General features: G+C 41.3%; 1 long non-coding RNA gene across 2 annotated transcripts in view; it reads right to left on the reverse strand.

Moving 5' to 3' along the window:
• Positions 1 to 5,471: 5,471 nt before the first annotated feature.
• Positions 5,472 to 26,766, reverse strand: part of LOC139674520 (uncharacterized) — a 58,001-nt gene continuing 36,706 nt past the window's right edge. For both annotated transcript variants that reach the window (XR_011698311.1, XR_011698312.1), the window contains one exon: positions 5,472 to 5,709. This is a non-coding gene — a long non-coding RNA (uncharacterized lncRNA). The remainder of the gene's footprint in view (positions 5,710 to 26,766) is intronic.

Genomic DNA, 26,766 nt, shown 5'->3' on the forward strand with positions numbered 1-26,766 from the left:
CTGGAAGTATCATCAGTGAAAGTGCTGAAGGTCAGCTTGGATAGGTCTTTGAGCAAACTGCTGTAGTGGCAGATATCCCTGCCCACAGCAGAGGAGTTTGACTAGGTGATCTTCAAAGGTCCCTTCTGAGCCTGACTTCTTTGTCAGGGGCTGGAAGGTAATGTTAAAACTATCTTAATGAATTCCCAAATTCCTTTCCAGTATCTGAGCAGTGTCAAGAAAATCTGTTGGTGAACCTGGCTGAATGCATTTTAGAGTCCTGACAGCATCAGTATTAATCAAGGGAGCAATTCTGTTGCCATATCCATGTTTAGTCCATCTCCACGTCCATGTCCCTGTCTAGACATGACTGTTCAGGTGCTCAATCTTGACTTTTTTGTGTGGAGGTGTTAATCTTCTGGGAACTACATCAAAACAAGTTAATTAATTACAAAAATGTCATTGAAGAGTCTGGTGAACAAGCAGTGATGGGTCAAGTCTCACAGTGCTGCTGTCTTCTTCATCAGTTTCCACTATAGTTCTCTGAAATGTTCACTGTGAATGGTATCTTTTCTCTTAAAAGTAGTATTTTTGCTATAGGAAAAGGGCCCACAAGGTGGCTCAGGTGGAAAAGAAATGCAGTGGGTTTTATCTTTGCTGAACACATATATGACTAGGACTGAAGAGTGCTACTCTAGAATAGCTATTTGAGACTGTCCCAAAAGTTCTATTGATTTCAATTCAGCTAATGATGAAGAGGTGCAGAGTAACAAACCAGTGGCAATCAGTGCTGAGGGGGCCTCATATTAAGAGATCAGGAGCTGAGACACAGTAGCTTTGACACACAAGGGAAACTGTATATTTGTGATCCAGATCTTAGGACCTGACCCTTCTGACTTGGCCACAGGTAGCTTCTCCAAAAATTAAATATACCCAAATAAGATTGAAAAGCACACATTTTTCAGCATTTTCTTCCAAGTCAGTCAAGGATGTTTCTGTAGAGCCAAGACCTGCCTCTCATGTTTGACAGATCCTCTCCAAAGCCTGTGAAGTAATTTGTATTATTATAAGATACATATGAATGGAAAAACCCAGAATGATAGAATGGTTTGCGTTGGAAAAGACCTTAAAGATCATCTAGTTCCAAATGCCCTGCCATGGACAGCGACACCTTTCACTAGACCAGGTTGCTCAAAGTGCCATCCAAGCTGGCCTTCAACACTTCCATGCTTGGGGGCATCCACAGCTTCTTTGGGCAATCTGTTCAAGTGCCTCACCGTCCTCACAGTAAAGAATTTTTCATACTGTTCAATCTAAACTTACACTCTTTTAGTTTGAAGCCATTACCCCTTGTCCTGTCACTACAGGCCCTTGTAAAAAGTCCATCTTCAACTTTCTTCTAGACCCTCTTTGGGCATTGGAGGTGCTACAAGGGTCCCAGAGACTTCTCCAGGTTGAACAACCCCAGCTCTCTTAGCCTGTCTTAAGACAGGTGCTCCAACTCTCTGCTCATCTTTGTGGCACTCTTCTGGACTTGCTCCAGGATATCCATATCTTTTCTGTGCTGAAGACCTCAAACCTGGATGCAGTACTCCAGGTGGGGTCTCAGGAGAGCAGAATAGAAGAGAACCACCTCCCTGGTTCTGTTGGCCACACTGCTTTTGATGCAGCCCAAGGTACACTTGGCTTTCTGGGCTGCAAATACACATTGATTGCTCATGCTGAGGGTTACATCAGCCAGCACCTCCATCTTTGTGGCTAACAAATTGCTCATGACAATAGTTTATTATCCTGCAGTTTATAATATATGACTAGGCATGGGCTATTGCTTTTGCTCTGTGAGTGGGTGATGGGACACATTTGCATAATAAGTGGAGAACAATATGTAAGTCTGCTGATATAAGTACTGGATAATTAAGGATTTCTAGGCCATGGAATCATAGAGACATTTAGGTTGGAAAATACCTTTGAGTCCAACCATTAACCTAGCACAGCCAAGTCCACTGCTAAACCATGTCCCTGAATGCCCCATCTACACATTTTTTAAATACATCCAAGAATGGCAACTCTACCACTTTTCTGAGCGGACTGTGCCAAAGTTTGACAACCCTTTTGGTGAAGAAATTTTTCTTAATATCCAGGCTAAATCTCCCATGGCACAACTTGAAGCCATTTCCTCTTGTTCTATTGCTTGTTACCTGGGAGAAGAGACTGATGCCCACCTTGCCACAAACTCCTTTCAGGCAGTTTCTAGAGAGCAACAAGGTCTCCACTGAGCCTTCTTTTCCCCAGGCTAAGTAACTCCTGCTTCCTTAGCTGCTCCTCATGAACCTTGCGCTCCAGACCCTTCACCAGCTTTGTTGGTCCAGCACCATTTTTTTTCTCCCAGAATCATCTGAATAGTCACACAAAACACAAGCAAAATAAACCTATCTGTAGTTCACAAGCAAGTCAGTCCTAGCAGATACTTAGCAGTTTCTTCTGATCACAGTCTGAACTAGCATCTGAGCTAATTTCTGTGCTGACAATGTTCTATTTTCAAATGTCAGATTCAGAAAGTGTCAGTCATTTGCCTCCATTGCAGTTTGCTAGTAAACAAAGAAATATAAATTATATTAGAGAAAGATTGGCAGGGTTAGAATTGCTTGACAAGAGAAGAGTAGGAGTACAGCAGTTACCTGATGGTTTTGCTTTGTGCTTGCATAAACCAGTGTCCCAATAGCTAGCTATCCTCTTTGCTAACAGGCGTGGGTTCAAAGGTCACCAGAAGAATGGTTTGGTGAAGTGGGACTATTCCTTAGCTAGCAAAGGCTAACGTTTTTGTTCTCTGACATGTATGGTTCCAACTAAAAGCCTTTCAGATGAAGCATCACAGAGCCTCATGTAACTTTTCTGATAGGGAACCTTTCTAAGGTTGTCTAAGCAACAACCTTTCTGTCTTAAATATCTTGTTAGATGTCTTTTTTAATAGTTGGTAGTGACAAATTCCTTCAAAAGAAGCAGAATAACAATTTTTGCTGATGTGAAATAACAATTTCTTGAATCTGCTAAAAAGAGAGTGGCAACTCACAAAGCCTCAAAGTTTAGAGAATATTTTTCAGTGTTGTATTTTGGAAACAGAAGCCTTAAGAATCTCAGTTTTTCTAAAAGGAAACAAGCATCTATACCTGCTAGGCTCAGCAGTTATCACGGAAAAAGGCAACACTAGAACCAGACAATTTTTTCTCATCCAAAGTGCAGATGATGGGAAGGATGCCTCACTGGGATGCATTGCTAGCACAGGCATCTTCCTGCACACCCAGTCTCATTCCCACAGTGAGAATGATCAACTGCCTTCATCAGCTTCTCTCCAAACACAAAGAGGCATGTCAACGAAAGCTAGTACCCAGGACTGGGGTTCTCTCCCCTAACAAACAGACTTGCTTGCTGCTTTTAGGAATGCCTCCTTCAAAATCTCTTCAAGTGCTGGCCTTCAGTTCTCACACGTGCACCAAGACATTTCTTATCAGTACAACAGGAGAGAGAGGTAAAAGATATTTATCAAAAAATATTCCCACAGATACACCAAGACTGAGAAAGCAGAATATTTTCATCCTGGAAGTCTGTAGTCTTTCCCTTGGTGATTCTTTCCCTCCTCTTTAAACACTGAGAACATTATTGAGAGGGTTCAGCAGTCTTTAATCTGGCAGAAAGCCCCACTAAAGTTTTTTGACAGCTAGCCTTTATCCCCAAGCATGGTGGTGCTGAGAGCCATGAATGACATCTTATGTCCCCAGGATTGCTGCTGTGAGACCCACGGTCCTTCTCCGGCCTCTGTTCTCACAGGGGCTCCACTGATGCCCCAGGAGTGCCTCAGACTGTTGCCTTACATAGAGTTCTCCTCCCCAAGAGAAAACAAAGCTATTCTGCCTCATGCTACAGTTCATTACTTTGCATTGCTGATTTGTTTAGGGGGTCATATGACCTCTTCATTTTATAACCAAGCTTGTTAGCAGAGCTAGATGAAAACCTGGCCACTTGCACTACAAAACTGCAGGGATTTTAAGAATTCCTTCAATAAAATCCTTATTCCAAATGCATTTAGATGAGATTAACTAATTTTGCCTAACATTTTCTCAGCAGTATTTCCATAAGGTCAACACTATGAGATAGTAAGGATGCCGAGATCTGATGAATGACCAAAATAAAGGTGATTTAGAAATTACATTTCCCAGAGATGAAAGAAATCAATCAAATTGGACTTATCTCAAAAACCAAGCTCCTATTAGATACATACAAAAGCAAAGCTCCCCATATGAAGGCAGAAACTGTTCTCAATAGTAATGGAGCTTACCCGAATTGAATTTTTGGGGAAAAAAAGACAATTTTACAGAATATGTGTATTTTTTAGTTTGAAATCATCCAGTCTGGCTCCAGGCACGCATGAACTCTGGTGGGAGTTCCCATCTCCATGCAGACCAACAACCTAGCTGATGGATACCCTCTACCAGAATCATCTTCCTTTCCCACATCACTACCTCTTTAGGGTTACATATTTTACCCAAGTCTGTTCCCAAGCCCTGCCACATTCCTCAATATCCCCAGCCCATAGGGTTGGGGAATGGCACCTGGCACACCAGGCTACACTAATATGTGATATTATTACAGCTGTTCATCTCTCCCTCTGAAGAGACAGGAGACAGGGACATTCTACCAAAGCTGTGTGAAAAATTAATTTCTATAGCTAATCTCAAAAAAGCAGCAGCAGATTGGAAACTGGGTGGGAAGGAACACCAGGAAGCTCTCCAAACAAAGACAGTGACATGAGTTCAAGGCAGGGCCTCCACTACTACAATTTTTTTGGAGACATGGAAATAAATAGGCCTCATCCCTCCATAGGAGGAAGGTCCCTGGCAGAGAAAGGAAGTAGTGAAACCCCCAAGGAATCTGACAGCAGCTACAGCAATAACTTTCTGGGGCTCAACTTGGCTATGTGCGTAAACGTTGTGTCCCCTCTATGGGGTGGCCAAAGGGTGTTGAGTTTTCAGAGAGGGTCGTATGCAGCAATAACTCTGTCAGATGGCACCCCAGCTTCCAGTGAGCTATGACCCAAGCTGTCCATGTCCCCAGCTTGTGGCCAAGCACTGAAACTGCTGGAGGTGGTTGCCAGCAGCTGGAGATGGCTGGTCCCTGAGGAGGCTTCCAGACCTGTTAGTGTCTCAAAATACCAAATGTTATACCAAAAAGCAGACATATGAAGAAAACTATATTTGATGTAAGTTGCTTAATTGCATTCATCAGATACAGTTCTTGTGGCAGCTGAGGATCTAACCCTCTGCATGCAGGAGGGTCAGGTTCAGTCTTAAAATATTTACAAGCTTCCAGGTAATGATTAAAAGTTGCAAGTGCCACACCCGAGGCATAAGCAAATTGAATCATATTTCCATTTCCTGAAATTAAACTATTATTTCCAGTTAACTGATCACTGACTGAAGCCTCTGGATATTCCAGGCATGTTTGCTCCACTTTTATTGAATTCACAGTTTAAAAACTTTTTTTGCAATATTTAAGATGGAGTTTCTTTTCATATTTTCATGCAAGCTTTGTTCAGACAGTCCATAGATTTAAGACATGCTTCTTGCTTAAAAAAGGATGTGTTCTGAGCTCTTCAGTGAATGCCAGGGAATTTTTCATGGTGGGTGCATTCCCAGGCCACATGAGGAATGAGTTAACACAGAGCCACTTGCCAACCTGGAACATAGGAAATGATGGATCAGTGTCCTAAATCAGCATGCAAGATAGCAATCACATAAACAATGTATGAATGGGATGATGAATTATACCATTTACAGTATGTGAAAAGTTGCTAATTTTTTTTCTTCCCCCAAATTGAGGGTTAGCAGAAAAATGGACAAAAGTTAAAGCATTGTATTAGCTCTTCTTCAGAAGAATATTAATACCTTCAATACAAAGTGTCATAGGCAGTAAAGATAACACTAAGTGTTTTGAGCTAAGCAATTTTTACAAAAAGAGATAAGTGTACTTAGTTAATATTTCTTCTGGAAAATTCTTCCCTTTTGTTAAATATCACCATTTACTAATCATAGCTAGATAATTCAGAGCTTAACAGTACATTCAAAGTAGATTATTTGAAATTAAATTTGAAATTAATTCAAATTCGGTTCTCTTATACCATAGAAAAGTATAAGGGCTGATCTTTAAATTAAATACGTTCCTCCCTAGAGGAAAACTAGTAGCCTATTTATGTGAGAATGCAGTTAAAACACTGGCACTAGCACAAGGATTTCTCAGATATTTTTTCCACATTTCTAGAGTTTCATTGGAAAATATGCTGTCTGACCTCCTGAGGGAGCAAAGCATCTTCTTCACAAATTATATTGGAGAACTTGGACGGAAAGCAGCCATTTGCTTCAGCATTGTGCTCTGTGGGTTGCTAATTTGAGTTTCTGTAAAATGGAACCAGTTTCAAATGCCTCAAATGATTCCTGTCAAGTGCTGACATTTCCAGATAAGGAAAACATTAGCTCCTATGTTGTCTTTAGCTTCAGCAGGCTGGTTCTTAGCCCTCTGCTTACCAATATCATTGCATATTTACACTAGCTTTTGTTCTCTGTGCCAAGTGACTAGAATTACTGGGAGGATTTCTACACTGTAGGGAAGAACATGGGTTTTTCATGAGACAGAAGCAGCTCAGTAGAAGAATTGAAAAACTGTTATTTTTATAGGTCTTGAGGTGACAAGTAGTGAAGGGTTATTTGATGGGGTAAAGTCCCCTCAGGTATCTGAAACCCTCAAAAGTCTGTTGACATTAATTCAAGGACATTAATTCAAGAATATCTTGCCAGTCATGTTATATCAGGAGTGGGTTTTGCTAGTGGCTGAGTGGGAGGGAGAAGTGTGGTGTTGTTCTTAGCAGTGTGAAGTGGGCATGGCTGAGCGGTTGGTGTCCAGTACTCTGTTTGCTGATGAATCCTGATGATTATCATGGCTTTTGAAACTACTTCTGTACTGAAGGTCAGGTCTGATCTTTGTCTCACTGATTCTCTAGCCCAGCTGAATAAGGTACTGTTCCTGCCTGGTCCATACACCCCAGCTCCTTGTCTATGGAATAAGGCAATGCACAGAATTAACAACAAACACACATTTTTCATTATGACTGTCTGAAGGATCTCAATCAGCTTCTGTAAGTGCTAGTGGGGGGAGTCAGCATGAGGGCTAAAAGGCCACCCTGGCTTCACATGATTCTTCCCTGAGAAGCTCTGCTGAGGTTGTTCAGGGAGAGAAATGCACCTGGAATCCCACAGCACTTTGCCATTGGTAATGAAGTTAACCTGTAACTGAGATCATTCACTGCAACAAAAAACCAGTCCCTTCTCAATTAATCTGAGAAGTGGCATTTCATCACTTGTGTAAAGAGCTTAGTAACACCTAATTTCACTTAATATTGTTGGTGGCTGATCACAAAATAAAGCTAAGTTCACAAGGATTATTGGCTTTAATGCCAAGGATAACTGGGTTGGAAGATGGTCACTTTAATTTTCAGAGTTCATTATTACTGCTATTATCTGGTGGTATCATTTCTATAGCAGCACTAGGAAGCCTTCCTTACTTCCCACTACATGAGTACACGACAAAAATGTGACCACGGGCAGTTTGTGACCCATGCTGGAACACCCAGTACTAGTCTGCTGGTACCACTGCTGCAGGACCATGGTACTATTTATGAGTATTTCAGATTTTTAAAAAAAGTATTATTATCCTTACTGACAAGGACTGGATTTTTCTCAGCTCAACAGATATTCAACAATGAAAGAACTGAAATACAAATGACACAAGAAGTTACAGAGCAGATCAACAGAATTAACAATAATGGCCAGGCAGTCCTGGGAATTATCTTCTGAGCATTGGGCTTCAGCTGTCCTCCATGTTTCAAATATTTTATTCCATTCATAAGTCTTTCTTAGTTTTTTAAGGTGAAAAAATAAACAAATGTCCCCAAAGCAGGATCATACTACTACATACATGTATATGGAGCTCTTGAGGATGAGCACATTTATCTTATTTTCTGGTTCAGTTTTGAAAATACATTGTCCACTGTTTGCTGTTGTTCCTACCCTGCTCTCATTAGGATGACTGTCAGCTCCAAATGGGATGCTGCACATCAACAGAACTGTGGCAGAATGAACTTTCAAAGGTGTTCAGTGTTTAGACATGTGAGCAAGGGCCTTGACATAGTAATGTTGTTCAATTACAATATACTTGTTTTTGGTGGTTTGAGCTGCACTGGAAGCGAAAGTGATTCAAAGAGGGGTTTGTTTCTGTTGCTGGGATCAGTTTCATCCACTATTTGACTGGCATTTAAACAAAGGCTGGTTTTCCAGAATGGCTCTTAATATCATACAAAACCAACCATCAAGCTGCCACAGCATTGCTTATTGCAGAACATTGCTGCACAACCTTCACTAATGCACAGAAGCAGCCAGATTCCTCTGAGCACTGAGGAAGGAAATATTTCTCTACATCTGATGTCTTTCACTTCTCCTGCTCTGTTATAAATATTCCAGTGCATGAGCTCAGATGAATAATGCTCATAGGACAAATAATTAAAGCTAAGGGCCTCTATATTTAAAGGTGAAGAAGCATGTATTTTGGAATATAAAATGTGTTTTTTCTTTTGTTTAGCAGCTTTTGAATGTGAACAAAACCTTCTATGAAAGAATTGAAATTATGGAGTTGTGGTTTTATTTTTAAACATAGAAACTCAGGTGCAGACTTCTATCCAGCTTAGGCTTTAAGATAATGTCACACACTTGGAAAAAAAGGGAGGGTGGGGGTGGAGGAGCCCTGTAACTATGAACATGAATGTATATAATGTCAGCAAAACCCTTCTAATTGATCATTCTGTTTTCTAGCAACCTCATTGATACTGGGTTTTCTTTTGTCTTCTCTGCAACTCCACAAGTAAGAAACTTTTCTGACTGCAGAGTTCAAATTCACACAGAGAATCTGAGATTTTATTGTTCCTCTTTTGTGAGGCTGTGGTTAGTAATGACCTAAGTAATATTTCATAACCCCTTTGCAGTCTGGTATCTCCTTGAAAAAGACAAGTTTGACTCTTTCTTATACAAAATAACTCCTCAATACGTCTCTTCTTGGCAGAACTGTACTGATTTAAACGCAAAAATAAGGAATTAAACAAACATAGGGAAGGATTGGTTTTGACTAAATACTTGCGATACACTGCAGACGTCTTTTTTGTTTTGAAAGTGTTGAAGTAAAAAGAAAAGACATTCTAGTTTTGTTCTCAGAATAATTTTGAGAAGCAATGCTAAGAAAACTATGAGATGTATCAGCAATAAACATCTCTGGCATATCAAGGGATTTATTCATTAGGGACAGTATGACACAAACACCTGCAAACTGATAGGATTATTGGTGCAGATCTTGCCTGCAGCCATGCATAGAACTGTCTCGTTACTGCAACTATTTAGAAGGGAGCCTTTCTCACAGCCTTTTAGAGTTTTCCCTGCCAAAAAGCTGCAGGCCAAACCCAGTCATTTTGAATTTGGCTGCTACCTGTTACCATTGCTTTCTTTTCCAGCAAGTAAACACCTTAACCCTTATGGTGCCTGCTCTCTTTTCACCTTTGGTGTTCCCATTAAAATGGATCATGTTTTAGACCTCTGCATTTTGAATTGGGACTATGACTGCTGCAAATCAAAAACTTTTAACAACTTTAAATAGTCTACCACGTAATATATGCATTTAACAAGATGCATATCACTAGTTTTGCAGTTCCTCATGCAAATTCAAATGCCTTCAAAGGTGTCTTTTTCCTAGGCATTGACATGACGCACCTACCAGTTCCAAAACCCGATAGGTAGCTCCCACAGTCTCGTTGCATCTCAGTGCTTCAGGAAAGTGAGAGGACCAGTGCCTTTTAAAAGGGAGGCCCACTGCAGGATTAGGCCTGGTAATTCAGTACCAAGCAGTAATAAAAATATCAAACAAGTTTATCAGGAGAAGGCTGGATCACATTAATTATGAGCCTACACAAACACATAACACTGCATGACTGTCAATACACAATGGACTGTCCACATCTTAGCAGAAGGCTTGGACACAGATCAAGCACAAAAACTTGTGTTTCAGCTTGTGCAATAAGTTATTTCTTAATTTTAAGTCAATATAAATTGTTCCTAGCCTTTCTTAGTTTTGTCAGCCCCTAAATGACTTTCCTCATGTTCAAATATTTCTCTATAATACTATTGGGAGGATCATTGTAATGGCTTAGAAAGAAATCCCTACAAGTTCAATGACACCACCAATTGAAGTGTTGTGGGCAAACAACACACTACCAGTGCATCCTATCACTGGGAGTCTTATTTGCCACCTGAAAGACCTGCTCCAGAGCTGCAGCCCAGCTCACTGTCTAGGCTATGTCCCTCACAAAAAAATAGGTTTTGTTGTCTGACAGAGAACTGGTAGGCATGTGATTTAGGTCCAGATTTTGCTCCTCGGCACTCTTGTTACATGTTATATGAGCATATTTGCAACACTAAATCTCTCCCCACTTATATTCAACCTGCACAAAATGTACTTGTCAAATTAAGTAGTATTTTCCAGTTCATTTAGGTGAGCACGAAGAATGTGTTATGCTGAGCTACAATTCACATTGGTTCATGAATAGGCATGAAACCTTTCACATGTATGGATTAAAACCAAAGCCGCTTTTCTGTTTGAATGCATCATTACTATGTTGCTGTTACCACCTAAGCACCAGTCTCCAATTTTGACAGTTTTATCATGAAGAACTCCCCAGCAGCTCTGGCTGGGATGCGTTTTGTGTTTTCCATGATCATGTACCATAACTGTGTCTTTGTTAACAAATGCCATCAGCTCCTCACTCTCTTTATTAAGATCTGGCTTCCACAAATACTTGGCATCTTCACAACCTTGCTTGGCAATTGATGATTCAGCCACATCAGACACAAACTTCCTCACAAAATCCTCTGCTCTCAGAGACTTTGCATCACCTCCCTGCGTGCCAGATCCCCAACTATCACACTTCATCTCTGCCTCCATGCCACCCTAGATTCTCACCCACTTGGTTTGGTTGAATAAGACCCTATCATCCTTTCCTTTATATCTAGCAGTTATATCCAAAGCTTCTCATAGCCTCATTTCCTGTTGTCCCCCAGTTCTGTCATTGAGGATATTCATGCAACAGTATAGCCCTTATCCTTAGAAAAACTACTAGATTGAGCCAAATAGACATACAAATACTCTCTCCAAAAACAATTCTGTTGGATGCATCACAGCTTAATTGCATCTCCCAAACTCTGATACTCAAAGCATTTGATAAAGTTTAGCTGCATGCCTTTCTCCACAGCACATACTCTATGTGTTTGTTCTTCCATATTTAACTTTTACTCCCTATATGATGAAAATCTTTGCATAATTAAAAAAAACCCTCCACCAACTAGACAGCAAATCCACTGTTGGATTTCCCTGCTTTTGCAGGGGTTCACAGTACTAACCTTACTTAACTCCCAAATATTTTACTTTTTCTATACACTGTAACTCATGAAAAGTTTCCTTATGCTTGTGAAAATATCCTTTAATTCTTCCTCAGTTTTTTTCCCCCTTTTCCTAGAAGGAATACAGTGCCCTGGACTAGATGGGTATTTTGCTGCAGTACTCATTGCTCAAAAGGAATTCCCTGAGCTGGCAGCACTGCCATGCTTTGCCCAGTGCTACACACAGGTATTCCTCTTCCCCTGCATGCAACCACTCTGTTGTTACATGTGGTATAATCAAACCTTACCTCAAAAAAGCAGACATAATATTAGTGTCTCCAGTGAATTAATTTCTGCTACACAAAAACTATGTTCAAAAGATTCCTTCTGTATACCATGGACTTGAAAAAACTTCATAAAGATCAACATCTAAAGCCATACTTTTTACATCCATATATATGTTTATATGCATATATTTAGATAATCATACATCATTCAGCTTTTTTCCACTCCAAAATAACAGTTTATGAAGCAGAATAAATAGCATCAATTTGGCAAAGCATGATCCAACCGCAAGTTTTCTCACAAATGTTTTTAATTCTTAGTACAAGGAAATAATTTCAGTCTGGAGACTATAAAATCCATTTGTAGTTCAAAGTGTTTTACTAGGTTTCTTTTCACATTCAATAACTGAAAATGACTAAGTGACAACATTTCACTGGAAGTTCTACACAGCTAGCAGTACTTCTACTTACTGTCTTCTACACTAAAACAGTGACTCTCCCCAGTATGTCTACCTTAGTGAGCTTAATAGAATCATATAGTGATTTAGGTTAGAAAAGACCTTTAAGACCATCAAGTCCAACCATTAACTCAGCACCAACAAGTCCACCTCTAAACCATGTCCTCAAGCACCACATTTACACATCTTGGTGACTCAGCCACTTCCCTATGCAGCCCATTCCAAAGCCTGACAACCCTTTTGGTGAACAATTTTTTTCCTAATATCCAATCTAAAAATCCCCTGGCACACCTGGAGGCCATTTCCTCTTGTCACTCAAGAGACTGATCTCACCTCACTACAGCCTCCTTTCAGGCAGAGGGCAACTGTGACTATACAAAACGTAACATTTTAACATTACTCTAAAAATAAGATGCCAATTTAACATGATTTAAACACAAAGATTTCAAAGCACTGAGATCAAGATCAACATGGGCCTGCAATACAAGCTTCCCATTCTTTCAATAGCCTTCATGCTTCTTACTGTACATGGTAAGTGGTCCATACAATGTTGAAGAAAGTATCTCAGCACTAAATGTTGAGCCTAGGCTGAGCTACACTGCCCACATACCCTTTCTTCATTTACATTCAACTACTAAAAGTTGTCTTTACATCTTCCTATTTTGTTTGTTTGATCTCATTTACATTTAACACCAAAATTTAAACAATATGATTCAGACAAGTGAACAAATCCAGAATTGAATGCTTACTATTAAGCCAAGAACATACAATTTGAGTAATGAAATATTTTAAACACTGAATTCAATTTTCATTGTATTTTTATTCTTGATTCTTAATCAAACCCACATGGAATGCATTGTGCTTAATGAAACTACAAGATTAATATTTCAACAAACCAGCCAGAACATAAACCCACAACTGAGCCTAAGTTGAAGAGGTTATTTTAAAATATTTTTGAAAAAATCTTTTATGAGAGAAGCACCCTACTGCAGGCTTGAGCCTGTTTTCTCTTCCAGGAGTAATACAGAGGGCTGCTGTCCTTGACCACTGAGCTTTGCTTTTATGCACTATTCCCTGTTTTGGATTTGACTGGCAGAGAACACATCAGGCTGGAAATGAAAATTGTTGTCATCCATTTATTTACTTATGATGCTGTTGTCTGAAACTTTTACCTGGGAGAACTTGTGAGCCTTCCTTCTTTCTTTAGGATTTTATTGGTTTTGATTAAATTTGGTGTAAAGGAGAGCAGTCTGGACTCTGAATTCCAAGGTCCTGAGTTCAAGTCTCAATGGGGACCGTCCCCTAGCAGTTAAATGCCTCCCTGCCATCCAATCCCATCAGATCTCAAATGCTGAGCAGGGTCAGCCTTGGTTAGTACCGGGTGCTGGAGACAATCCTGAGGGCTTCACTGTCACTGTCCAAGCTCACTCAGCCGTGGCAGATGAACCTTAGGACTTAAACAGTGGGACCAGTTCTGCGCACGCTGTGCCTCACCTAAAAAATCCACTGTGCAGGCTGGAAAGGCACACCCACGTGGGGAGAGCCCTTCCCAGAACTTCGTTTGCAAAGTTTGGCCATACATACATACATTGGTTTTGATTGCTAGGGTTTAACATAGCTCCACTTCCATGGAAGTGTTCTATAGCATCTTCTGTTTCTCTCTAGAGACAGTTAATTATAGTTCATTTGCCAACAATTGCTTGAGTACTGCCAAGTCCTCATTCATTTAGTTAACATAGTTGAACTAAAGGATTTGTATGATATAAGCCATAGGAATCCAGAATTTGAAGTCCCCTTTTATTTTCAAATAATGCACAACATAAATGTTAGTTCCATGTTACATAATTATAGTATTTTATGAACATCATGTTTCAGGTACTTATTAAGTATCTCAAGAGGCACAAGCTCCCCTTACACAGTATAATTATACATAAGGCTCCCAAATCATCTTGGTCAATGCAGAGTTCAGAAGTTTAACATCTTGAAGACATAGTCACATAGACACCAAACTTCACAACAGAACCTAAATCTTCCTGCTCTGGCAACTTCTACAGCCTCTTCCACCCTTCACCATCTGCCTCATCCTCTCCCACTCTTTGCTTCTATTTCCCGGTGTATCCACATCTTTGTCCTCCTGGTCCCTCAAGCCATACCTGCAGGAGAGTGCAGCATGTTACAAAGCAGCAGCAAAGCAAATATTCTCCAGCATATTTGCTCTTCATGGCAAGGACTACAAGAGTTTAACAAGTAGTGTGAAATGTACCTTTTCTCCAAGGCTTGCTCTACACTATCAGCTTCTTGCCTTTAATGGCAATGTGGGGGACAGCAATGCAACGCCCCAGAGACTAAACATGTGTGACCTTGAAAAGGAGTTTGTGCTGTCAAGTGGATACTCCTTATAATTTGAAGCCTTCATACCTATCTGACACTTGGCAGCTCCTTTCACCTTCAACTGCAGCAAATCCTCACTTCATCCACTTTTCTGTCTCAGCGAGGTCCCCCTTCTCTATAGCAGTGTGATTTTTCATGCCCTTCCATGACTTTCCCCTACCTCAGAAGAGCTCTGTTTTTCCATGGTGAAGGGGAAAGAGGGCAAGTCTCACTGGCACTGGCGCAGTTTGGTTAATAGCTGCAATCATATTAGGAATATTTCATCAGTCTATTAACATCACTGCTTTGGGAAAGCCTTATGCAAAAGAAGTTTCGAAGTTTCAGTTGCTTCCCCAGGCCCAGCCATCCATAACTGAAGAGCAAACCCCACTACTTGCAAGCAATTGAGTCACCAGGAAAGTGAGAATTCTGCATTAAACACATTTAATCCTGTGCTTTACTGTTTATGAAGGTTAAAGCAAGAACATACTTCTGATGGGATTCAATTTTTTTTAAGAAGTTCAAGCCTCAACTCAAGCTAAATAACACACTTGGGTCAAAGGTGATCAGTATGTTCCTTACATTTATTCAGACTAATATTGATCTTCTGCAACCTTTCCCCCCCTCTCTGCTTTATTAATGAAAGGATTATTTATGTGACAATAAGGAGCAATGGAAGAAAATAGTTTTCTGTGTATAAAGCAAGGAAAAGAATTACAAAATCACAGAATGGTTGAAGTTGGAAGGGAATGCCCATGCTCAAGAAGGGCCACCTAGAGCAGGTTGCCCAGGACTGCATCCAGACACCTTTTGGATGTCTTCTAGCATGGAGATTTCACAACCTCCCTGGGTAACCTGTGCAAGTGCTTGGTCACCGTCCCAGTGAAAAAGTGTTTCCTGATGTTCAGAGCCTCCTGTGTTTCAATTGGTGAAAGAAGACACTAAAGGATGACAGCTGATTGCTGTATCTATGTACAATTCCACAAGGTAAGAACATCCTTTCTCTGCCTCTTGCAAGGAAGCAGGACGTGAAGAAACTGTTAGAGTCAGTCACAATTTCAGGATGTGCTAATGGAAGCTGGGAGTCAGTACAGCAAAAGTGATAGCACTCACTGCAATTGAACTTACCTGACTATATATATTAATTTAGACACATCCAAGTCACTGTGCAAGAGGATCAATATTCAGCACTGAGAGTTACTTTTAATAAAAAGAGAAATTCATCCTTTTACTAGAGCTGAAGAACATTCACAGGAGCTCTGCAAGAGACCAAGTGTTGGTGCAAGAATGTAGTTTCCAAACCTTGAAAGGTAAGAGCCATCAGACAGTAAAAACTGTCATTGCACATAAAGGCAGCTCGATTGAACTCAAAATAAATTGGTAATCATTCACCAATTGTCTAATGCTGTTTCTTTAAGGTATGGTATGCTGGTTTCAGAAAGTTAATATATACACATATATAATTCAGCAAGTAATTACTTTTGTGTTGGCTATACTAAGCAAAGTTTCAGCTCCCTCATTCTGCAGCTAATTAAGGACGGGGTTTCAGCACATCACCTCTAGCATCTTAAACAAGGGCTCAACTGCACTATCTTCAACAGTATTAGGATCATTACTCCAAAAAATAAATCCTGGTTACAGAAAAAATTATTTGCAGAGTACAGTAAGCACAGTGGGCACCTGGCTGGGTTCTTACCTTGTCTGCTACACAGTGCAAGAAAATAGTCTTATTTGAATAGCATTTATCAACTTCTACTTCCCTCCCAAAATAAAACAGAAAATAAACTTGGGATTGCTTAGCAGTTCCAGTTTCCACTCTTAAGAATCCAGTTCCTTATAGCTAAATGTCCTGTTTGTACCAGGACCAGGTTTGCCGCCTCTGGCTCCAATTACAAGGCAAATCCTTCACTGCATGGTACCATCAACCCACCTCAAATATTTCAACTCTATTCCCCATCCTGCAGCTTACAGATGCACCTGGCCTTGTGCTGGTAACTTAGGTATCTTGCAAAATATTTTTATCCCAGTATCTGTCCAAGATTTTGGGAAAAGACCATCACTACCACCAGAAGCAAAACAAACGACTCCAAAAGCTGCTGCCCTGGGTGGACCTTCAGGGCACTTCACTTTACAAGCACCCAAAGAAGTTTCCTGAATGGACCTGCCCAGGCAGCAGATAAATATAAATATCCCAGGGGTTTTGGTAGTCAGCTCATGACTTCCAATACTTTAGTTGTATTTCATGGTACTCTATGGTCTATTTATAAATTGTTTATCATACAATTGCTAGAAGTCAGTAAGTCTGCCTTTGTTTTTAGTAAAATAGAACAAGTCAGTTTCACAAAAACACATGTGAAAGGCTTGTCCTTTTCGCCTCTATGAGTAGCAATTTTGTAAAAGAGTTAAGAGTTTTACTTAAAACTTCAACTCAAAAATCCAGTCTCTGGAAGCACGTTCCTCAACTCTATCAGGTCCAGTGGCATCCTGAGACTAACCACCTACAGGCTATGCAACTTGCCTTTACTCTTGACTCCCCGTGCTTCTAGTTATTCTCCCATCCAAAAAAAAAATCAGAAAACCCAAAACAAACAAACAAACCCATCAAGGCCAACCCTTTAACTTGCCTGCTGGCTCATCATCACTCCCAGCAGTGCAAGATGTACCTAAATCTTGGCATTTAAGTAGATGTCAGCCTAGAAGAAACAAAAAGGCATGCGATAATACCTTTTATATTCTAAAACGTCTCTTCTAAAATTCTGGATTCAAACTTCAGCACCTCTGTACAGATTTCAAGCATGTACATACAGCTGGATCAATACAAGCAAGGAGTCTGAGCCATGCTCAGATCCATTCAGCTTCAACGTTCAGAGTACTTAACTGCAAACTCCTTTCCTATTCTCCAGTTCACAGAACAATAAATAGGTTGGTATCATTTCCTCTCCCTCTGTCCCTTCAAATAACAGACTTGTACTATTTTGGAAATTCTTGTAATTTACTCAGCATGCTCATTTGCCACTCTTCCAGTGAGGAAAAGGACTGTAATTGGAATAAACACTCTGAAGTGTCAGAAAGCACTAAAAAAATAAAGCAGCAGTTTAGAATGTGCCTCCATTGATGCACTGGAAGGGAAGCAAACAATGCCAGGGAGTCATTGAAAAATAATGTGTATAAATGCATTTATAGTTTGGCTTTCAGACTTTATATTAAATAACATCACTGGTTCTTTTTCTGTTTCAGATTCCTGCATCATCTTAATCAAAAACTGCTGTTAACAGGTTAGCCACAACTATCTCCCAGTCAAAATCCCAAGCACTGCTACACACCTAAATCTTGCTTCATAAATCTTACACTACAATGAAGTAAGAAAGTTCAAATGCCAGGATACTATCAGATCACAAACACTTCAGTGCAAGAATAAAGAACAAAATTGGAAGTGTTAAGATCATTTTAACTCTTATCTGAAGGCCACATGATTTCCTTCATCAAAGCAGAAGTGTCACCAAAAGGTCACTATTCAAGAATTACTTGTAGAACAGGAGGTACAACATGCTGCAGACATGTGGCAAGGACAAGTGAGGGCTACCAAGTGGCCAAGCCATATCCACTCACCTTTACACCTGGTCACCTTGACCACCAGGGAGCTAAGGCAGGCAGAATATGGGCTCCAGCTCCAACATTTTAAAGACAAGGCAGATGAACTGTTCATTCCCACCACAGCTACACTCAGGTTTGCCACCTGCCATCACACCCAGTCCACTGCAAGTATTCAGTCTGGGCTGAATTTATATTGGAACAGCTAAGATGTTGCAAACATGTTACACTTCGCCAGAAAGAGTAAGTGTATGCTCGTCTTTGAGTTTTCAGAACTGTAAGAATCTATATAGTTTTACCACCAAAACTGAGTATCTAAGAAGCCTTTATAAGTTCTACTGCACAACACACACACACATACACACTCCAAAAGGCTATTCAGCACAAAAACTGGAAACTGCAATTTGCATTACATATCCTGCTAGGCAGGAACCACCCCTAAATTAAATACAGTTGGAGTTCAGACCTGACAGTACAAGGTGTTTCCCTATAACTGCACTGATTAAACAGTTTGCTGACACCAGACCTCCAAGTCCTTTTTAGCAGATGTCACAGTGCACAACATAAAGCTGCAGGCCATTGGCTAAAAATGGTTAGCAAAAAGGATTCCTTAAACCTCCAGCATCCAAATATAGCCCTAGCTGGTCACATGGGCTGCCATACAGTAAGTGCTCCTCACTCTACCTACCCTTTGATTAAACAGTTTGAGCTAAAAAGCATGTACTTAGAATAGCATTTCAGTTTCCAGCCCAATTCCATGAACCGTATAATCTTACTGTACCTTTCCACATTCAGACTGGCATAAAGGAAAAGTTGATTTATGTTTCTACTGAGCCCAAAGGGGATCATTAGATACAAAAAAATCTAACAGATGTTAGTTAACATATATGTGTACACACACACAATTATGTGTGTATATATATATATAAATATAAAAGCAGCATATCTGCCATACAATAGCTGCTGTAAAAGACTTCTGTGCTAACATACTCTACAGCACATACTGATTTTTAATTAAAAAAAAGAATTGCCATACCTTACTGCATCTGATGTCTAGCAGTAAGTTTTTTCATATTAATCTCATTATTATGAAAGCTGATCAGCTGATTATATCCACCTCATAAGAACTCCACAGCTTAGTTTACACATCAAGAAACTGCAAAATTTCTGAAAGGCAGGCCAGCAATTGTACTGCTGCCAGATGTCAACCTAAACTGAAAAGTTTAGTTTGGCCCTTCCCAGCCCTTAAAGCCATTGTCCATATAGGGCGCAGGTGTCAAACAAGGTTACATTATAACACTCTGCAACTGTATCAATTAATACAGGGTGTCACTTATCCTTCCAAAGCCTCCCACCCGCACCAGTGAGGATGAAGCCTTGCAGCACCCACTGACAAGCAGCCTTGTGAACTTTGACTGTGCAGAGTCCTGAAGTTGTAGGTATTAGCTGAAGCTGGAAGTCTGAGGTTACTAAGCAGGAAAACAGCCCAGTGCCACAAGGCAAGGCCTAAACACTGAATTAGCACACTGACTGCACTGTGTTACATCAGGGCTCCACAGCACAGATTTTGCTGGGAGTTTGAAGACTTTTATCAAATTTCCATGCCTAGGTAGGCTACTATATTGTGTTACTCACTTAAAACAATGCAGAAGTAGGCGCAGCGTCAAGCACATTCACATACCCACCACCTACTCAGCTGCACCGAGCACCACTTAGTTTCACATTTTATGCCGACAGCCAGGCCGGCCCGACTGCACAGAAATAACCCTCGGTACCCAGATGTTGCGCTGTTTTCACCCTGGAAAATTAAAAAAAAAACAAAACAGAACATCCCAACAAAACTTCAGAGCGGGAGGCCACGACAGCACAGACTTTATTCCGCGGCTGCAGCACCGGTCTCAGCGCTCGGCAGCGCCGGGCTCCCATCCCTGCAGTGACGTGTCCACCTGAGGCTCGGGGGCCGCCGCCGCCGCCGGAGACAAAGTTCTGTAGTGCACTGACTGCTATCGTACCCAGAGTCGGAGTGTCACAGAACTTTGCTTCCGGAGGCTCCAGTCCTCCGCCGGTACCGGCGCCGGGGCCGCCCGCCAGCACAAGTTTCCCTGCCCGGGAAGGGAAGGGAAGGCGCGCACGGTGAAAGGTGGGGAAGGAGCCCCCTCCTCCTCCTCCTCCGCGGCTCGGCGGGAGACCCGCTGGCCAGGGAAGGGGGATAAGAAGCCGAATTTTTTTTTAAAGAAATACACAAAAAGCATCCCTTCCACCCCCCGCCAGCCTGGAGCTAACGGGCCGCCCTGCGCCAGCCGCGGCCGAGCAGCTGCTCGGAGCTGTGTCGGTGCTCCCCGCGGGCGCTGCCGCCTCCCTCTGACAGCCCCGAGCATCCCCCCGCGGCCCCGCAGCCCCCGCGGGAGGGACCCGAGCGGCGCCCCCCGGCCCGCCAGCCCTTCCTCCGCCGCCGAGCGCAACAGGTCCGGCCCGCCCGGCGCCGTGCGCAGCCCCCGCGGCAGCGGCCCCGTCCGGTCCCGACGGGCGGCGATGCCGGCTCCGTCCGCTGCCGCTCTCCCGCCCGCTCCGCGCGCCCGCCGCTCCATCTTGACTTTTGCCGACGTGGAAATTTTGGGTTCGGGGACGAGCCGCGCTCTTATTGGCCGGCGGCGGGCGGGGTCGGAGGTCACGGCTGCTGTCGCCGCTCCGCGCCAAAGCCGCCTCGCCGCTGCTCCGCCCCGCCCCGCCCGCCCGGGGGCGGTGCCGCCCGCGGGGCCCCGCAGGCTGCGCGGCGCGGGGGGCGGTGCGGAGGGCCAGGGGCGGGGGCCGGGGCCGGGGCCGAGGTTGGGGGCCGGGCTGAGGGGACAGGGCCGGGCTGGCGGCGGTGCCCGCGGACTCGCTGGGGCCGCGGGCGCGGAGCCTGCTCTGCGGGGCAGCGACTCGGGGTGCCCTGGTGGCGGAGGCGCTGCCTCTGAGAGCTGACGCTGCGCGGCCGCTTCAGGTGTCTGGGCTGCCCCCGGGACAGCAGCCGGGACTGTGGTGTGGTGCGTGTCCAGCAGGAGAATCCTCGGCTGTCTCCAATTCCCGCTTCAAATTTGAAGGACTTTGGAAAGAACGTAAAAGCTTTTACTGAAGTGTATGTTCCCTCTCCCCCAAAGAAAAGCTGAGGGACATGTCTGAAAACAGTGTTTTCTGCTCTCCTCTCGGGGAGGTGTCAGGACTTGGCTAGTTTTCTGTAGAACTCACTCTAATAGTACACAGCTGCCTAAATAAATATTTGTAAATAACTACTGCAATTGTTTTTATCTCTTTCATTGATTTAAAGCTATAGAACTTAAAGCAGCCTTACTGTTCAGCTTGTTCCCTAGGCTCAGATGAAACTGGTAACGCTGCTAACAGGTTGAAGCACTGATCCAGAGCTCCTCCAGTCATGAAGGCCTCAGCCGTAAAATGCGCTTTCTGTACTTCAGGCACTTGAGTAGTTCAGGAGTAGTTCACCGGCATGAGCTCAGTATACATGAAGGTGTTCGTGAAGGATGTGCCAGCCCTGTCCTGCAGCAGCATCACTGCCCTGGTGAACTCCAGCATTTACACAATCCTTGTTGTTGCAGGACCACAGCAATAGCTGTTAACCCAAACCTATGGCTGCCATTTCAGTATCTGAAAGGGAAATAAACTGAAAAATACTTTGAAATGAGATTTTATTTTTTCTTCTTTAGTGCCTTTATCTGCAGAAGCAGAAATGGCCTTTCCTGAGCCCTTCTGTTTATGAAACATGTTCCTCCTTCCCTGCCTGCATCTTTGCTGTGCTGTTCAGTCATCAGCACTATTTCATCTTGCCGCGGTTTCCCATGTGTACTAGTACTTCCCATCTTCCTGTTCCCCAGCTATCCCTGCTCCCTCTGCATACAGCCCCTCTGCTAGACCACGGAATAGGCCCCAGCTAAGCTGCTGCCACTCGGCTGTGTGTATGGCAATATTGATTGTACAGTGTGTATGCTCTGTAAAAAAATCAATATTTCAGTAGATTGAGCAGAGCATGCAGCAGTGTAAGGGAGCCCAGCCTGCTAAGGTAATGTGCAGGGCTCCTCATTCAGAGATTGAGGTCAGTCCAAAAATGGAAATATGTTTTCTTATTTTATTGTCTGTTTCAGATAAAATGTAGGTATTTATGTTCAAGTGTTTAACTTACAGGAGGGCATGCAGTTACTTTTAAGTCATAGCCAACAGAAGGTCACATATTGCAGGTGACATACACAAAAAAGTATGTGACAGATATACAATCCATTTTTTAAGGCTTAATAAACCCCTTCTTCCCCTTATCCATCATATATCTATCAGACAACAGTTGTGGGGAAAAATGCATAATTTTTGGTTTTGCAAATAAAAATAATGTTCTGCTGTTTGGTGTTGTCTGACTTCTGATTATGTAATGAAACATGTAGTACTTTAATGAACTCCATTATAGTGGCATGTACTGAAGAGTATCATAAAATGAGTGTAAGTTAGAAGAAAAACGGGGGAGAAATAACAATGTATGACATAAACCAGAGTAAAACCTGCCACTGATTTTAGTAGACCTGGGATTTCAGCCAGAATGTTCTCCATGATACATTTTCTGCTTTTTAAACCATTGCATCATGTCTGAAAATGTAGCAAAAGTACTTGATGAAATGACATGAGATGCCACTTCATTCTCAGGTTCAGAGTCAAGATTAGTGTAAGCTAACTATTGTTTCACAGCTCTGGAAAGGCTTGATATGGTTTTATCTTTACTTAATAATTTTATCCACTGGTTTTGTTGGAGGCTATTTCTCTTCCACCAGAACCTCTCACTGCAGTGAGTACAGATCTGTACAACATGCAGCACAGTATTATGTTTGTGAAAGTTATGATGATTTGAGCTGAATAACATGCATTTTGAGGTGCTACAGAGGCCCTCATGTACACTAAAAAAGGCAAAACTATTTATTCTTTCATCATTCACATTATTAATTGGAGACTGATTTAGCAGTTGTGGCTGGGGAGGCACACAGGGCTGGAGCGGTAACAACTTCTTTCAGTTACAACTCTGTTTGGGACATTGGAGAAAGCTTCCAAATGTAAAATACTTCTACCTACAAATGCACACTACATTGGGATTTTTCAAAAGTCAGCTGATTTTCTTCAGTCACTAACAACTGATTTCTGATATATGTTTCACTGTTTTGAAGAAGTGTTTGTTTTAGTATTAACAGTTGATGGAAACCTGTGCACTCACCATTCTTAAAAACATACCTCAAGACTTTTAGTATGTCCTAAAATATTTTAGGGATATTTTAAAAAATAGTAATGTAATAACATAAAATATAAAGTTATAAAAACTACTCTGATACTTAATTCTAGGTTGTTTTTCTAGGTTTAACTATGATAAACTGCAGTAAGGGTATAATTGCAATTTAAATAATAAAGTAAAACTCATAGATGAAGATTAAGGAATAATAATTAGTGTTGCATTTTATTTTGAGTCCTCTGCTTTGTCAGCATGCTTCCAGCTAAGAAGATTCAAGGAGGTGGTTATTATGCGAGACAGGTTAAAGCACATGATAGAGAGGAGAAAGCTGAGAATTTTTGTGAAGTAAGGCTGAACAATATTTCACAGAATATTAGCTTTAGCTTAAAAGGTGGGACAGTTGTATTACAGTTTTTACTTTTATGAGCAGAAGACTATTTTCCAGGGGTACTCCTCTGCCAGCTTTGTGGAATAGTAAATTGGGGGTGGAAGAAGGAAGTGCTGTGGTTTTGTTTTGTTTTGCTTTGTTGTTGATGGTTTGTGGTGAGTTTTTTTTCATTTTGAACCAATTAGTACTTTATAAGAATTAGTATTTAAATCTAATTGGAAACTGGAGTTATTCAGGATGGAAAACTAATTTTCTCATTAGTTGGAGAACTTTTATGATATTTGTACAATAAGTGCTCAGTCAAAGACATCAATCAATATTATAGAATATTTTAAAACAAATGTAAACAATTTATATTATGAAAATTTGTACCATTACTTATTGATAAAAGAAAAATGATACATAGAAACTCAGTTGCATATCATTCTAATTGTTAGTTCGTTATTATCTGAGATTGTGCTTGATTAAATATGATTTGTGTTATATCTGTGTAATTCTGGTCTTCATTACTATAATAAATGTGCATTAAAACTGCATTATAATGTCCTTATTTTGAAATTGTCATTGAGTAAATTAAGGTTATGAGCACTGTAATGCAATATTATACTGAATGTTATATTTCCTAGTGCTTAAATTTCCTCGCATCTTAGAATCATAAAATTAATTGCTAAAGTTAATAAATAATGATAGATAGTCTAAGCAAGTCAGGGGTAAGTCAGAGAAGAATCCAGCTTTTCTGAATTCCTATTCTCTCTCTAAAAAGTAGACAAAGTTGATACTTCATTCTGTAATGGTAGAGATGCATAACTGATATAATTTTGGTAGAATGTGAACATGACAAAATAAGATCGTGTCAAATTAAAACTTCAAGATTCATGAACAAAATGTAATGAACTTTGATTCAATTCCAGTGGAAATCTTTCTATTAGCTTTAATAAAATTTGTATCAATTTACGACGTGCTGGCATCAAGTATCTGAATAGCCCCATTAGTTAAGTAACAAAAGCTCATAACAGTTTAAACATTAGAAATTTGCAGACTCAAATCCTAGATGTCTCCTAAAAAATCCTGCAAAGTCAGAAGGGCTCCATATAAATTATAGATCCCAAATGGAGTGAACCTGTCACCTGCATTTTAAAGAAGATATGAATGGATCTGCAAGGTGATTACTGCTGAGTTAGTGTAAGACTATCTGCAAAACATTAGTATACTAGAAAAACAATAGACATTTTAAAATGTACTTTTGTTGAGCATTAAAATGAAATTAGGACTTTCCTGAGAAAAATGCCAAACAGATATAAAAAGACAGAACCTTGTCTGAAGCTGTTCAGCTTTGCCTAGCTGGTCCAGAAAGAGACTGACATGCTGAATCAATGGGGTTTGAACCTCTCTTGCCTATTTCCTCCAGAGAATGCCTGAGCACTGAGCAGCCTGAGGAAAAGAAATGAAAGTTTGTCGGGTTTTTTTCCCCTTCCTTTTTCCTTCCAGAAATTCACTTCTGAATCTGAGAAACCTTCTTACTAGAACAAATACTTTCCCATAAAAAAGTTCCATTTCAGCAAGTCAGCATTTTTGGATAAAAACAAATATACTGTGGGAAAAATTCCCACCAAGCTTTACTTTGGAGTCTTTCTGAAAAAGTCACGCAACGGAGAGTTATTGGAATGGCATTTACAAAGGGATACACGTGATCCTCTATAGAGTTCAAACACACTGACATGGCAGTGTCTAGGACAAAGACTTGGAGGCATTTAACCTCTCATTCTTAGAAATCTCTGATACAAGAAAATTAGAGATAAATAAACAACCAAATCCTGTACCATCCACCACAAGCCACAATTTATTCAGTTTATTATAACTTTAATGGGGATTGTGCTAAAGTCTGTCAGCAGACTGCAGGACCAAGACTGAGAAGGAGCAACCAAGAGATTACTGACGTAAGGGGCCCAAGTTTCTTGTCCTAGAAATGGAAACCAAAGGTCATACTGCTCAAATTGGCAAACAGCTACTTATGTAAGCAGTCTCATTGAATTCAAACCTGCCCTAAAAAGGCACTTAACAATCTTCTGGCTACAACAATGTGAAAAGGTAAATAACTAGAATAACTAGAATAAGAACTATGCTGGCTGCAATCAAATGCTTCTTGCAGAAATGGCTGGGACAGTTATGAAGTTATCTACTTCTTCCATCTGCCCTACACTGGCACTTCAAGCTAAACCAGTTGCTTCCATAGTGATGCAGAAGCACTTGCATAGGCTATTCCTGTGGTGAAAGCTGTGAAGCCTTACATCACCACTGCCATTCCTCCAGTGAGCATCTTCCTGTGGCCTCAGTATTGAATGGCAACATTTTCTCATAGAATATCCTGAGTTGGAAGGGACCCACAAAGACCAGAGAGTCCAACTTCCGGCTCTGTACACTGCAAGAATCACACCATGTGCCTGAGAGTGTTGTCCAAATGCTTCTTGAACTCCGTCAGGCTTGGTGCTGTGACCACTACCCTGGGGAGCCCCTGTTTCACTGCCCAGCCAGCCTCTGAAGAACCTTTTCCTAAAATCCAGCCTAAAACTTCTCAAGCCTAGCAAATCTCTGCTGGTGACCAAGATCAAGGGAAAGAATTCATGTGGCAAAATTTAATTAATAAATGTCTTTAATGCAGTACAGCAACTGCAGGCTAGTTAAGAGTGCAAAGAATATTGAAGAAAGTCATCCTGCCCTTCCTTCACATGCATTTTCGCTGGGTGAAAGTGATGTCATTTGCAGATAATAGTGTTATAGGGAAGTTTGGTAAGCATTTGGGACATGAAAACTGTTCTTACATAGTGAATAACCAAAGAAGATAGAGGGTGGTGGAAAAAACATAAATGACAGTTGTGTTGTGTGACAGTTTTTCTTATCCTCCTCTCAACCATTTGCTTGGCAA

The sequence above is a fragment of the Pithys albifrons genome, chromosome 7 (assembly GCF_047495875.1).
Source record: "Pithys albifrons albifrons isolate INPA30051 chromosome 7, PitAlb_v1, whole genome shotgun sequence".
Taxonomy (NCBI): domain Eukaryota; kingdom Metazoa; phylum Chordata; class Aves; order Passeriformes; family Thamnophilidae; genus Pithys; species Pithys albifrons.